Genomic DNA, 16,021 nt, shown 5'->3' on the forward strand with positions numbered 1-16,021 from the left:
GAGCAAGTCACATGTTATGTGGATGGCAGCTGGAAAAGAGAGAGCTGGTGCAAAAAAATTCCTTTTTTTTTTAAACCAGGGATCTCGTGAGACTCACTCATCATCATAAGGACAGTGCAGGAAAGACAGGCTCTTACAATTCATTCACCTCCCACTGGGTTCCTCCGAGGACATGTGGGAATTATGGGAGTTACAATTCAAAATGAGATTTGGGTGAGGACAGAGCCATAGCATATTATACATACACAATGGAGTAATATTCATCCTACAAAAAGAATAAAATTATGTAATTTGTAACAACATAGATCAACATGGAAACATTATGTCAAGAAAATAAGTTAGGCATAGAAAGACAAATATTATATAATCTCAATTATATGTAGAATCTAAGAAAAACAAACTTGGAAGCAGAAAATGGAATGGTGGTAACAGGGACTGGGGACAGAGGAGGGGCATGAAATAGGGCAATGTAGGTCAATGGATACAAAGTTTCAGTGAGACAAAAGGAAATTTATTTTACAGTATCATGACTATAGATAATAGTAATGTGTTGTATATTTGAAAATTGTTAAGAAAGTAGATTTTACATGTTCTTTCCACAAAAATTGGTAACTGTGAGGTGGTAGATTTGTTAATTAACTTGTATAATTAGTCCACAGTATATATCAAATTTATATGTATCATGTATATGTCTACATATCAATGTATATAAAAATATTTTGTATTTGTATATCAAAACTTCATATTGTACATCATAAATGTTAATTAAAAAACTAAAAAGTAGATTTAAAAACATGGAAAGGTATACGAGAGTAGTAAGTATAAAAATATACAACTTTTAGAATATTATAAGTAGAAATTAATGTTGAAACTTTTAAATGAACAATTAGTAATTTTTTAAAATTGAGGAATGCTATAGTCCACAATAGTTATATTTTTCATGAGTTTTTATGTAGATACAAACAGAAAACATATCCAAAATAACATAAAAAGTAAACATTATAGAACATTATAGAAATTTAAAGTGGTAAGTTTTCAATATACCTTTCTCAGATGTTGAGAGTTATATAGAGGAAATACATAGAAATATAAAAAATGAATAATCATATTTTAAAGTTAATTTAATCAATCAAAATCTGGACTTACAGAAATACAGATGATTTTCATAGATCCATGAAATATTACAGAAATTGAACATATAATAGATTTTAAATAAAAGATTAAGAGGTGAAATTTAGGTGCTGAATGTCCAGTTCTATAAAAATGGACAATTCTCAATCTAATTTAAAGGTTAAACCTCTCTCACTGCAGTCCAGGCTTTGGTTCTAGGAATGTGAAATAAAGAAGGGCCATGGCTGCTCTTTCACTTATCCCAAACTAGCCCCTTAAGGTAGAGAGCTTATAATGAGTTCTTCTTCAAGGCCTAACTCTTGTTTTTGGGAGCTTGAGCCAGTAAATTGGGCAAGTCTGGCAAATCTCTCTTTACTGAAGTGCTCACAGTTGAAGTCTTCTCTTTGTTGTTTGTTGCTGCGACTCTGGTTAATCTTACTATGCCTTCTGTGAGCTACAAGTCTAAATGATGACTGTCTTGTGGAGCCCATAGGTGAGTTTTTCATGGTCTTTACCATGAACAACTTCTCTGCATAATGAAAAAACATATAGCTCTTATTTGAATTACTGTCTCACTAATCTTTCTTAGTTCCTATCACCTGTCCTGTAGCCCAGGACCTCTTGCTTGTGAAGACTTATGCTTACAGAGACCGCTTTTTTGGTGAGATGACAGCAAACTCCCTCAAGCCCAGCTACTTTTCTTTTTTTTCTTTCTTTCTTTTTTTTTTTTTTGAGACGGAGTTTCGCTCTTGTTACCCAGGCTGGAGTGCAATGGCGCGATCTCTGCTCACCGCAACCTCCGCCTCCTGGGTTCAGGCAATTCTCCTGCCTCAGCCTCCTCCAGCTAGTTTTCTTAGTGTCCTCCTTATCCAGAGGAAACTCACCCCACTTTCTTTGACCAGGTAACATCTATCCTGTTCTGTTAGGTACAAGGAAGAACAAGTCTGCTGCCTAAGGAGACCTCTGATTGGGCAATTAGTTCCTGATGTTTCTTTCTTTCATATAGCACTAATGAGTCACCATTACTTAGTGTTTTGTTTTGAATGTTTGTGTCTTTCAAAAACTCATACGTTGAAACTAAATTTCCAAGGTTATGGTATTAACCCGTGGGGCCTTTGAAAGATGATTAGGTCATCAGAGCTCTGCCCCCATGAATTGATTGATTCTTTTATAAACGAGGCCTGAGGGTACTTACCCCTTCCTTCATGTGAGTATCCATAGAAGGGTACTTTGAGCAATAGGTTCTCATTAGAGAACAAATCTGCCAGTTCCTTGCTCTTGGATTTCCTAAACTTTAGAAACTATGAGAAATAAATTTCTGTTATTTATAAATTATCCAGTCTAGCATATTTTGTTAGAGCATCCCGAATGTTCTAAGAGACATGGTTTCAGGATTTGGTAGGGTAACTCTACACAGATGGGACTGTACAATGATAATGGACTGTTAACATTGTAGAGAATATCTTTCCACATTTGCAGTTTCTCTTTTCTCTCTTTCTGCTTTATCTCTCATCATTATAGTTTGAGCCTGCCTTTGATGTTCAGCAGTATATCACAAACATATTTAAGAGACTCGATGTATTTTTTAATACTTGCGTAATAAACAATTGCATAGTTATACCAATTTTTATATAAATTGAATAAGTTTGTAGGTGATTAAGTTTCTTCTAATTTTTGGACTTAAAACACTGTAGAGAATGCCTTTTTGCATACAATAAATTTTGAGAAATAATATTGCTGGCTCAAAGGTAATAAACATTTTTAAGACTTTTTTTTCTTTTTCTAAAAACCAAGTTGATTTTCAAAGGCTGTACAAATTCAAACACCAAATAATGATACTTGAAAGTTACTGTTTGCTCATTATTGACCATGTTAATATTCCTTTCCATTTTTTCCAATATAATAGACAGCAGTTGACAACTTGTTTTAATGTTATTTTATTTAATTTCTAAGGGTATTAAATATTTTAAATTTCATCATTGTATATCTTCATTTTGATCCACTTGAAATTTATTTTGATATAAACTGGGAGCTAATTTGATTTTTTCCAAATAAGTATCCAATTCTCCCAATACTATTTGTGGACTAATCTGTCCTTTTCCTACGGAACTTCAATGACATGCTCAATGAATAATGAATTCACACCCTGCATTTAATTGTGTTTCTAGACTTATTATTCTATTCCATTTTTCTAGCTACTCAGACGGGTTGGTGTTCCAAATTGTTTAGTTACAATGACTTCATAATAAAATCTGTCATTTTCATATGAATATTTTTAAAATTTTCAAGATATGTTTGCTTACGTTTATTCCAGAAAATCTATGTAATTACTATGTCACCTTCTAAAAAAGGTCCTTTCAATATTGTGATTTGGATTTCATCAACTATATATATTAATTTGAAGAGAATTATCCATGTGTATATATAGTCTTTATATATTAATATGCTATATTTTACTATTAATTAAAACATTACATTCCTTTTAGAGCTTTGCTGTTTTAAAAATACTTCTTGCAGTAAAATTATAAGAATTATACATTTTATGGCATTCAAGAACCATGTAAAAATAAAAAGTGTGCTATAATACAGTACATTAAAATGTTAATAGTGGCTATTTCCATTTTCTAGGGTTCTAAAGCATTATTATTCTATACTTTTTTCAGCAACTTTATTGGCATACTGTATAATTTATCCATATAAATGTATAATTTAACAATGTTTTAATATGTTTACAGGGTTGTACATTCATCATCACTATTTTTTTGTTTTTGATTGTTTTATTTTGTTTTAAAATTATACTTTAAGTTTTGGGGTACGTGTGCAGAACGTGCAGGTTTGTTACGTAAGTGTACACATGTACGGGGTGTTTTGCTGTATCCATCACCCCATCATCTACATTAGGTATTTCTCCTAAAGCTATCTTTCCCTTATCCCCCCACCCCATGCTGTCCTTCCTCAACCCCCCAACCCCCTGACAGGCCCTGGTGTGTGCTGTGTCTATGTGTTTTCAAATCATCATCACTATTTGAGGACATTTTCATAATCCTCAGAAGAAATTTTATACCCAATGGAGTTCTATCCATGGTATTTCTATCTCCCACAACTTTAGACGATCATTAATACACATTTTGTGTATATAGATTTTGTTATTTGAAGTACTTTGTATAAATATAATCATATAATATGTGGCCTTTTCTGACTGGCTTCTTTTACTTAGCACAACGTTTTCAAGATTCATTCTTTTCTGTTGTTTGTTTTTATATATTTTTTATTTTAAATTTGTGTGGGTATATATTAGGTGTGTGTACACATATATACATACATACACACACACATATATATATATATGATACATGAGATACGTTGATACAAGCATATAATGCATAATAATCACATTAGGGTGAATGGGTTATTCATCACCTCTACCCCTTTAGTTATCTAAAATTGTACAATAGAATATAGTTGACTATAATCACCTTTTTCTAAACCTTATTCAAAATTTCTTACTTTTTTTTTTATCCATCTCCATTCCTGCCTCTCTAACTACACTTCCCAGCCTCTGGTAACCATTATTCTCTGTATCTCGGTGAGTTTAATGAAATTATGTTAATAATTGGCTACCACAAATAAGCGAGAATATATGAAGTTTGTCTTTCTGTGCCTGGCTTATTTTATTTAACATAATGATCTTCAGTTCCATCCATGTTGATGCAAATGACACGATCTCATTTCTTTGTACGATTGAATAGTACTCTGTTGGGTTTACATACCACATTTTGTTTATATATATATATATATATATATATATATATATATATATATGTCTGTTAGTGGACACTTAGGTTGCTTCCAAATCTTGGATATTGTAAATAGTGATGCAACAAAAATGGGAGTAAAGATATCTCTTTGATATACTGATTTCCATTATTTTGATTATATACCTAGCAGTTGAATTGCAGGATCATAAGATAGTTCTATTTTTAGTTTTTGAGAAACCTCAAAACTTTTCTCCATAGTGGTTGCACTAACTTACATTCCCACCAACAATATGTGAAGGTTTCATTTTCTCCACATCATCGCCAGCATTTGTCATTGCCTGTCTTTTGGATATAAGCCATTTTAACTGGAGTGAGATGATATCTTACTGTAGTTTTCGTTTGAATTTCTCTGATGATCAATAATATTTAGTGACTTTTCACGTGTCTGTTTACCATTTGTATGTCTTTTTTTGAGAAATGCTTTTGTTTTATTTTATTTTGAGTTCTGAGATATATGTGCAGAATGTGCAGGTTTGTTACATAGGTATACACGTGCCATGGTGGTTTGCTGCACCTGTCAACCTGTCATCTAGGTTTTAAGCCCCACATGTTTTAGGTGTTTGTTCTAATGCTCTCCCTCTCCTTGTCCCCCACTCCCTGACAGGCCCCAGTGTGTGATGTTCCCTTCCCTGTGTTCATGTGTGCTCATCGTTCAACTCTCACTTATGAGTGAGAACCTGCAGTGTTTAGTTTTCTGTTCCTGTGTTAGTTTGCTGAGAATGATGGTTTTCAGCTTCATACATGTCCCTGCAAAGGACATAAACTCATTCTTTTTTGTGGCTGCATAGTATTCCATGGTATATATGTGTCACATTTCTTTATCCAATCTATCTTTGATGGGCATTTGGGTTAGTTCCGAATCTTTGCTACTGTGAATAGTGCTGCAATAAATGTACATGTGCATGTGTCTTTATAGTAGAATGATTTATAATCCTTTGGGTATATACCCAGTAATGAATTTGCTGGGTCAAATGGTATTTCTGGTTCTAGATCCTTGAGGAATCACCACACCATCTTCCACAATGGTTGAACTAATTTACACTCCTACCAACAGTATAAAAGTGTTCCTATTTCTCCACATCCTCACCAGCATCTGTTGTTTCCAGATGTTTTAATGATCACAAATTCTAACTGATGTGAGATGGTATCTCCTTGTGGTTTTTAATTTGCATTTATCTAATAACCCGTGATGATGAACTTTTGAGTGTGTGTTTGCTGGCCAAATAAATGTCTTCTTTTTAGAAGTGTCTGTTCATAACCTTCACCTACTTTTTGATAGGGTTGTTTATTTTCTTCTTGTACATTTGTTTAAGTGTCCTGTGCATTCTGGATATAAGATCTTTGTCAGATGGAATCCCTTTGAATATTTCACCCATTTTTTAGCCTGATTATTAGAATTTCCCTTTAGAATTGTTTGATCTCCTTGTAGATTCTGGTTATTAATCCTTTTTCAGACAGGTAGTGAGCAAATATTTTTTTCATTTAGTGAATTGTTATTTCACTTTGTTGATCATTTCCTTTGCTGTGTAGAAGCTTTTTAACTTGGTTTGATTCCATTTGTCTGTTTTTGCTTTGGTTGCCTGTGCTTGTGCAATGTTACGTAAGAAGTATTTACACAGACTGCTGTCCTGGAGAGTTTCTCTAATATTTTATTGTAGTAATTCCATAGTTTGAGGTCTTAAATTTAAGCCTTCAATTTATTAATTTATTTTGTTTTGATTTTTGTATGTGATGAGAGAAAGGGATCTCATTTCATTCTGCTGCATATGGATATCTTGTTTTCCCAAAACCATTGTTTGAAGAGACTGTCTTTACCCAAGTGTGTGTTCTTGGCACCTTTGTCAAAAATGAGTTCACTGTAGTTGTGTGGATTTGTTTCTGAGTTATCCACTCTGTTTTATTATTAGGTGTGTCTGTTTTTGTGCTAGTCTCATGAAGTTTTTTTATTACTGTAGCTCTACAGTATAATTTGAAGTCAGGTAAGGTGATTCCTCCAGTAATATATTTTTTTGCTTAGGGTAGAGTTGGCTCTTCTGGGTCTTTTGTAATTCCATATAAAGGAGAGAACTTTTTTTATTTGTATGAAGAATGTCATTATCATTGTTATTTTGGTAGGGATTGCCTTGAATCTGTATATTGCTTTGGGTAGTATAGACATTTTAAATATGTTGATTCTTCCAATTTATAAACGTTGAATACTTCTATATTTCTTGTATGTCCTCTTCTATTTTTTATCAGTGTTTTATAGCTTTTATTATACAGATCTTTAACTTCTTGGCTATTTCCTAGGTATTGATTTTTGGTTTTGGCTATTGTAAATGGGACTACTGTTTAATATCTTTTTCAGTTTCTTCACTTTTGGGATATAAAACTGCTACTGACTTTTGAATGGTGATTTTGTATACTCCAACATTACTGAATTTGTTTCACTTCTAACAGTCTTTTTGGTGGAGTCTTAGGTTTTTTCAAATATAAGATTATATCATCAGCAAATAAAGATAATTTGACCTATTTCTTTCCAATCTGGACTCTGTTTATATCTTTCTCTTGTCTGATTCATTGCTTTAGCTAGTACTTCCAGTGCTTTGTTGAGTAACAGTGGGGAAAATGAGCATCATTGTCATGTTCCAGATCTTAGACAAAGGGCTTTCTGGTTTTCTTTTTAATGTAGTATGATACTAGCTGTAGGTCTGTCATAGATAGCTTTTATTATGTTGAGGTATGTTTCTTTTATCAGTTTTTGAGACTTTTTATCAGGAAAGACTGCTGAATGTTATAAAATGCTTTCTTAGCATCAGTTAAAATGATCATATGGTTTTTGTTCTTTTTTCTGTTATGATGTATCACACAGATGAATTTGCATATTTGCATCCCAGGGATAAATCTCACTTAGTCATGATGAATGATTTTTCTAATATATTGTTGAATTAGGCTAGCTAATATTTTCTTGAGGATTTTTTCATCAATATTCATCATTGATATTGGCCTGCAGTTTTCTCTTTTTGATGTGCCTTTGCTTTTGGTATTGAGGTAATAGTGGCCTCATGGAATGATTTTGAAAAGATTCCCTTCTCTATGTTTTGGAATAATTTGACTAGGTCTGGTATTAGTTCTTGTTTAAATCCTTGGTAGAATTTAGCAGTGAAGATATTGCATCTCAGACTTTTCTTTTACTGGGAGATTTTTATTATAGCTTTGATCTTATTACTTGTTCTTAATCTGTTCAGGTTTTGTATTTCTTCATGGTTCAATCTTGATAGGTGGTATGTGTGTAGAAATTTATCTGTTTCCTCTAGATTTTTTATTTTTTTGGAATACAGTTCCTCATAGTAGCTGCAAATGATCCTTAAATTTTCTGCAGTATCAGTTGTAATATTTTATATCTCCAATTTTATTTATCTGCATAGTCTCTCTTTATCCTTTAGCTAGTCTGGCTAAAAGTTTGTCAACTTTGTGTAACTTTTTGAGAAACAACTTTTTGTTTTATTCATGTTTTCCATGGTTTTCTTCATTTAATTTTATTTATTTATATTCATGTTTATTATTTATTATTTTCTGCTAATTTGGGGATAGGTTTACTCTTGCTTATCTCGTTCTATAAGATGCATTGTTTGGTTGTTTATTTGAAGGGTTTTTTCTTTCTTTTTTGATGTAGGCACTTAGAGGTATAAAATTAACTCTTAGTGTTGCTTTTCATGTATCCTGTAGGTTTGGTTATATCGTGTTTCTATTATCATTCGTTTCAAGAAATTTTTCAATTTTCTTAATTTCTTCAGTGACCCAGTGGTTATTCAGGAGCATATTCTCTAATTTCCATGTATTTGTTTAGTCTTCAAAATTCCTCTTGTTATTGATTGCTATTTTTCTTCCATTGTGGTCATTGAAGATGCTTACTATTATTTCAATTGTTTGAATGCTTTAAGATGTGATTTGCAACATAATATATAATCTATTCTTTTTTTTTTTTTTTTTTTGTTGAGATGGAGTTTCGCTCTCGTTACCCAGGCTGGAGTGCAATGGCACGATCTCGGCTCACCGCAACCTCCGCCTCCTGGGTTCAGGCAATTCCCCTGCCTCAGCCTCCTGAGTAGCTGGGATTACAGGCACGCACCACCATGCCCAGCTAATTTTTTGTATTTTTGGTAGAGACGGGGTTTCACGATGTTGACCAGGATGGTCTCGATCTCTTGACCTCGTGATCCACCCGCCTCGGCCTCCCAAAGTGCTGGGATTACAGGCTTGAGCCACCGCGCCCGGCCCTAATCTATTCTTAAGAATGATTTATGTGCTGAGGAAAAGTATGTGTATTACATAGTCAAGGGGTACCATGTTCTGTAAATTTCTATTAGGTCCATTTGGTTTACAGCATAGATTAAGTTTGATGTTTCTTTATTTTCTGTCTTAAAGACTTGTCCAATGCTAAGGGTGGCATGTTGAAGTCTCTAGCTGTTATTGTATTGCAGTCTGTCTCTCTCTTTAGCTGATATAATATTTGCTTTATGTATCTGGGTGTTCCAATGTTGAGTACATATGTATTTATAATTGTTATATTGCCTTGCTGAATTGACCCCTTTATCATTACATTGTGACCCTCTTTTTCTCTTCTTACATATTTTGTCTTGAAATTTACTGTGAATAACATTTTATTATATGAATATATCATACATAATTTATCCATTCATCAGTTGATAGATATTTGAGTTAATTTTACTTTATAGCTATTATGAATAATACTGCTATAATCATGTATAAACAACTTTTTTGTGTGGACATATTTTCAATTGTCTTAAAAATATACTTAGCAACAAAATTGCCAGGTGATATGGCTTGGCTATGTCTCCATCCAAATCTCATTTTGAATTCCCATGTGTTATGGGAGGGACCCAGTTGGAGGTAATTGAATTATGGGGACAGGTCTTTCCCATGCTGTTCTCATGATAGTGAGTAAGTCTCACAAGTTCTGATGGGCTTCTAAGAGGGAGTTTCACTACACAAGTGTTCTATCTTTGCCTCCTGCCATCCATGTAAGATGTGACCTGCTTCTTTTTGCCTTCTGCCATGATTGTGAGGCTTCCTCATCGATGTGGAACTGTAAGTCCAATTAAACCTCTTTCTTTTGTAAATTGCCCAGTCTTGGATATTTATCAGCAGCATGAGAATGGACTAATACAGTAAATTGACACTGGGAGTGGGGTGCTGCTGAAAAGATACCTGAAAATGTGGAAGCGACTTTGGAACTGGGTAACAGGCAGAAGAAGACAGGAAAAAGTGGGAAAGTTTAGAACTTTCTGCAGACTTGTTGAATGGCTTTGCCCAAAATGCTGTTAGTAACATGGACAATAAGGTCCATGCTGAGGTGGTCTCAGATGGAAATAAGAAACTTGTTGAGAACTGAAGCAAAGGTGACCATGTTATGTTTTAGCAAAGAGACTGGTGGGATTTTGCCACTTCCCTAGATATTTGTGGAACTTTGAACTTGAGAGAGATGATTTAGGGTATCTGGCAGAAGAAATTTCTAAGCAGCAAAGCACTGAAGAAGTGACTTTAGTTCTGTTAAAGTCATCCAGTTTTTTAAGGGAAGCAGAGCATAAAAATGTGAAAAATGTGCACACTGACAATGTGATAGAAAAGAAAATTTTATTGTCTGAGAAAAAATTCAAGCTGGCTGCAGAAATTTGCATAAGAAACATGGAGCCAAATGTTAATCACTAAGACAATAGGGAAAATGTCTCCAGGGCATGTCAGAGGTCTTCACAGCAGACTCTCCCATCACAGGCCCAGAGACTGAGGAGGAAAAAGTGATTTTGTGGGCCAGGCCCAGGGTCCCTAGGCTCTGTGCAGCCTCGAAAATTGGTGCCCTGCATCCCAGTCTCTCCAGCCTGAAAGAGCCCCTGGCTGAAAGGGGACAATGTACAACTCAGGCCTTGGCTAAAGAGTGTGCAAGCTTAAAAATCCTAAAGCCTTTGCAGCTACCATGTAGCATTGAGCGTGCCAGTGCACAGAAATCAAGAACTGTGTTTTGGGAACCTTTGCCTTGATTTCAGAGAATGTATGAAAATGCCTGAATGTCCAGGCAGAAGTTTGCTGCAGGGGAGAGGTCTCATGGAGAGCCTCTGCTTGGGCAGTGCAGAAGGGAAATATGGGGTTGGAGCCCCTACACAGAATCCCTACTGTGGCACTGCCTAGTGGAGTTGTGAGAAGAAGGCCACCATCCTCCAGACCCCAAAATGGTAGATCCACCAACAGCTTGCTCCATGTACCTGAAAAAGTCACAGACACTCAATGTCAGCCTGTGAAAGCAGCCAGGAGGGGGGCTATATCCTGCAAAGCCATAGGGGCAGAGCTGCTCAAGACTATGGAAACCTACCACTTGCATCACCATTACCTGGATTTGAGACGTGGAGTCAAAGGAGATCATTTTGCAGCTTTGAAAATTTATTACCCTGCTAGATTTTAGACTTGCATGGGGCCTGAGCCCCTTTGTTTTGGCCAATATAACCCATTTGAAATGGCTGTATTTATCCAATGCCTGTACCCCCATTGCATCTAGGAAGTAACTAACTTGCTTTTGATTTTACAGGCTCATAGATGGAAGGACTTGCCATTTCTCAGATGAGACTTTGGACTACGGACCTTTTAGTTAATTCTGAAAGGAGTTAAGACTTTGCGGGACTGTTAGGAAGGCATGATTGCTTTTGAAATAAGAGAACATGAGATTTGGGAGGGCCCAGAGGCAGAATAATATGGTTTGGCTATGTCCTCACCCAAATCTCATCTTGAATTCCCACATGTTGTGGGGGTGACCTGATAAGAGGTAATTGAATCATTGAGGCAGGTCTTTCCCATCCTGTTCTCATGATAGTAAATAAGCCTCATGAGATCTGGTAGGTTTATAAGGGGGAGTTTCCCTGCACAAGTGCTCTCTCTTTGCCTGCTGCCATTTGTGTTAGACGTGATTTGCTCCTCCTTGCCTTCTGCCATGACTGTGAGGCTTCCCCAGCCAGGTGGTACTGTGAGTCCTTTTTATTTTGTAAATTTCCCAGTCTCGGGAATGTCTTTATCAGCAGCATGAAACCAGACTAATGCACCAGGTCATATGGTAACTCTATGTATAACTATTTGAGAAACTGCCAAAATACTTTCCAGAGTGGCTGTGCCATTTTACATGCCTGCTAGCAGTATATGAAGGTTCTGATTTCTCTACAGTTTTGTGTACACTTATCATCTTTTTGTTTTAATTATAGTCATTCTTGTGTATTGTGTGACATGGAATCTAATCGTGATATCTTTTTAAAAATATTTGATAATGGCCACATATATATTGTTAATGACAAAAGTCCTTATATTTATAAAAGCAAAACAATGTGACAGGGGTATTCTGGAACTTGAAATAAATGCTGACCTCTGTTTATACAGTGCCCTAAATCACACCTGAATAGGCAGACTTGAGCAATCTTAAAGGGAAATATTTATAGTCACAGATATGCAAATGTATGTGAGGGAAAATGACTTGCAAATTTCAACGAAGTTCTCTGATGTTTTATTAAGAAAGTTGACAGTCATTAAATTAATATTTTAGTGCCTCTATTAGCACTTCACATTTGTATGCAATTTTAAAGTGCATTTTCAGAGATTAGGAATTATCTTAAAAATTTTAATTTTAAATGATTTTTGCTTTAATCTTTGATTTTTATTTATTTCTTTAATTCATTTCATGTTCAGCACCAAGTTGTGTAATTTGGTGCTAAACATGACCATTTTAAGCATACAAGCCCACTATATCATATTTCTTTAAATCAATTATCATTGTCTTGCTTACCTTATCCCTAATTTATAGAAAGAGAACACAGTCAGGAGTTATATGATGCAGATTATACAAATACAGTAAATCCTTGAATTGCTATTCAATTCAGATAAGTACTTGAATTGCTATTCAATTCAGTATCTTGTAAAGAAATAGCTGATGCAAGTATATTATCTATTTATCATTCTACCTATCGATCAAATAGTCTATTGTCTAAAATTCCCAGGGACTATTGAGATCAGTTTATATCAGATGTTATATCAATGTAAAATTGTGTTGATCAGTATTTTCTTGGTTATAGTATATACTGCTGAGAAATTTATCTGAGAGTTTTGAAATATGAATTTAAAAAAGAGGGAGACATTTTAAAGTTAGTATAAGTCTATTTTATCTATTGGTATAAGCAACTTCAAATGAACTTCAAGGAAAATAGTTTATTCTGTTTAGAAAGTATCAAAGGGGCATTTTAGTTATACATATATAAAGCAGGTGCACTTTCAAATGCCCTTAAGGAGACTGTAAAGTCTTGGTAACCTAAATGTAGATGATGAATATCTTAACTTGGTTATGTAAGTTGCGGCATATGCTTAAAATTATGTAGAATTAAGTGCCTTGCTTTGTGAAGAGATGATAGAAATGGATAAAATAATGTTTTGTGTGCAGACAAATAGCAATGTGCTTTTATAGTTGTTTATTTTTATGGAGAGAATGGTGCTTTGGGAGCACTGGGAGACAACACTGACATGGACACTGAATTGGCCATAGTATATTCTTTCAGGAAAGCCCCAAGGTCTGAAAACATTGACTTGGCAGGAATTGGAGCAGAAAAGGAAGTATATTATAGGCACTCTTAAAGGGCAGACTGTGACATCTATGTATTCTTTAGGGGACATGGAGAAATAATTGATTAATAAGATAGGGGTGAAGAGACTAAAGTGTTCCAACAAATATGATGGTATGGTTTAGAGTTGTGTGGTCAAATAAAAATCTTGTGATAATGAAAATATACTAAATTTGTGTTATCCATTAACAGTTTAGTAAGCACTAAACATAGTTGACATTTGAACACTTAAAGTGTGCCTGTTTTGATAGAGAACCATTTTTTTAAGCTTGTGAGTACATAGCAGGTGTGCATATTAATTGATTACATGAGATTTATTGATATTATCATTCAATGAATAATAATTACATCAGGGTAAATGGGGTATCCACAAACTCAAGCATTTATCCTTTCCTTATTTTGCAAATGATCCAATTATGCAATTTTAGAGATTTTTAAATATGCAATAAATTATTGTTGACTGTAGTCACCCTGCTGTGCTATCAAATGCTAGGCATACTCATTGTTTCTAACTATTATTTTGTACCTGTTAACCATCCCTACTTTCCCCCTACACCACTATCGTTCCCATGCTCTGGTAACCATCATTCTACTCTATCTCTATGAGCTCAATTGTTTTAATTTTTACTCTCACAAATGATTGAGAACATGCAAAGTTTGTTTTTCTGTGCCTGGCTTATTTTAGTTAACATAATGTCTTCCAGTTCCATCCATGTTGTTACAAATGACAGGATCTCATTATATTTTATGATTGAATACTACTCCATGGATATGTACTACATTTTGTTTATCCATCTGTCTGTTGATATACATTTAGGTTGCTTCCAACTCTTGGCTATTGTGTATAGTGATGCAATAAACATAAGAGTGCGGCTATCTTTTTGATATACTGATTTCCATTTGGGGGGTATATACCTAGTAGTTGCGTTGCAAGATAATATGGTAGTTCTAATTTTAGTTTTTTGGGAAACCTCCAAACTATTCTTTATAGTGGTTGTACTAATTTGCATTCCCCAAAACAATGTATGAGTGGTCCCTTTTCATCATATTCTTACCAGTATTTGTTATCGCCTGTCTTTGGATATAAACCATTTTAACTGGGGTGACATAATATCTCATTGTAGTTTTCATTTGCATTTCTCTGATGACCAATGATTTGTGCACCATTTCTTTATCTGTTGACCATTTGTGTGTCTTCTTGAAAATTTTTAAATTACAATTTTAGATTTTATCCTATTGAGTTGTTTGAGCTCATTATATATTCTGGATATTAATCAATTGTTAGATGGATAGTTTGCAAATATTTATTTCCCATTCTGTGTGTTGTCTTTTCACTTTTCCTTTTTTTTTTTTTTGCTGTGCAAGAGTTTTTAAATTTGACACACTCTTGTCTATATTTACTTTGGTTGTCTGTGCTTGTAGGGTGTTACTCAAGAAATTTTTGCACAGACCAACCTACTGAAGCATTTCCTCAATGTTTCTTTAGTACTTTTATAATTCAGGTCATAGATTTAAGTTTTTATCTATTTGAATTAATTTTTGTATGTGGCAAAAGATAGGACATTCATTCTTCTGATATCCACTTTCCCCAGCACCCTATATTGAAGAGGCTGTTATTTCCCCAATACATGTTCTTTGCACCTTTGTTGAAAATAAGTTAACTGTAAATATATGAATGTGTTTCACAGTTTCTATTCTGCTCTGTTGTTTCATATTTCTGTTGTTTTTTGGACAGTACCGTGCCATTTTGGTTACTACAACTCTATAGTTTAATTTGAAGGAATGTAATGCTATTCTTCTAGTTTTATTTTATTTATTATTTATTTATTTTGCTCAGAGCAAAGTTGGATATTCTGGCTCTTGTGATTCCATATAAATTTTAGAATTTTCTGTGTCTGTGAAGGGTATCATTGGTGTTTTTATAAGGATTGCACTGAATCTATAGATTGCTTTGGGTAATATAGACATTTTAACAATATCGATTCTTCTAATCCATGAACATCAAGTATGCTTTCATTTTGTAATGTCCTCTTAAATTTCTTCCAAAAATATTTCAAGTTTTTATTGCTGACTTCTTTAACATCTTTGTTTAATTTCTATTTATTTAATTATAATGTAGCCACTGTGAGATTGCTTTTTAATTTAATTTTCAGATTGCTCACTGTTGGCATATAAAAATGTTACTAATATTTTTTGTGTAAATTTTATATCCTACAACTTTATTGAATTCGTTCATTTGTTCTCACAATTTTTGGGTAGTCTTTAGGTTTTTCCAAATCTACAAAGAAGGATAATTTGATTCCACAATTCTATAAATCCAGCTATTTCAGGATCATGGGGAACATTGTAAGAACAGTGAATTCCATGAGCATGAGCCCACTGCTACACTTTTTTAGGTGTAAAGCAAGTGCCTTGGTCAGAGGCAATGCTGTGTGGAATACCATGATG

This window comes from Sapajus apella, unplaced genomic scaffold (genome assembly GCF_009761245.1).
Source record: "Sapajus apella isolate SASKATOON/1434 unplaced genomic scaffold, GSC_monkey_1.0 scaffold176, whole genome shotgun sequence".
Classification (NCBI taxonomy): Eukaryota; Metazoa; Chordata; class Mammalia; order Primates; family Cebidae; genus Sapajus; species Sapajus apella.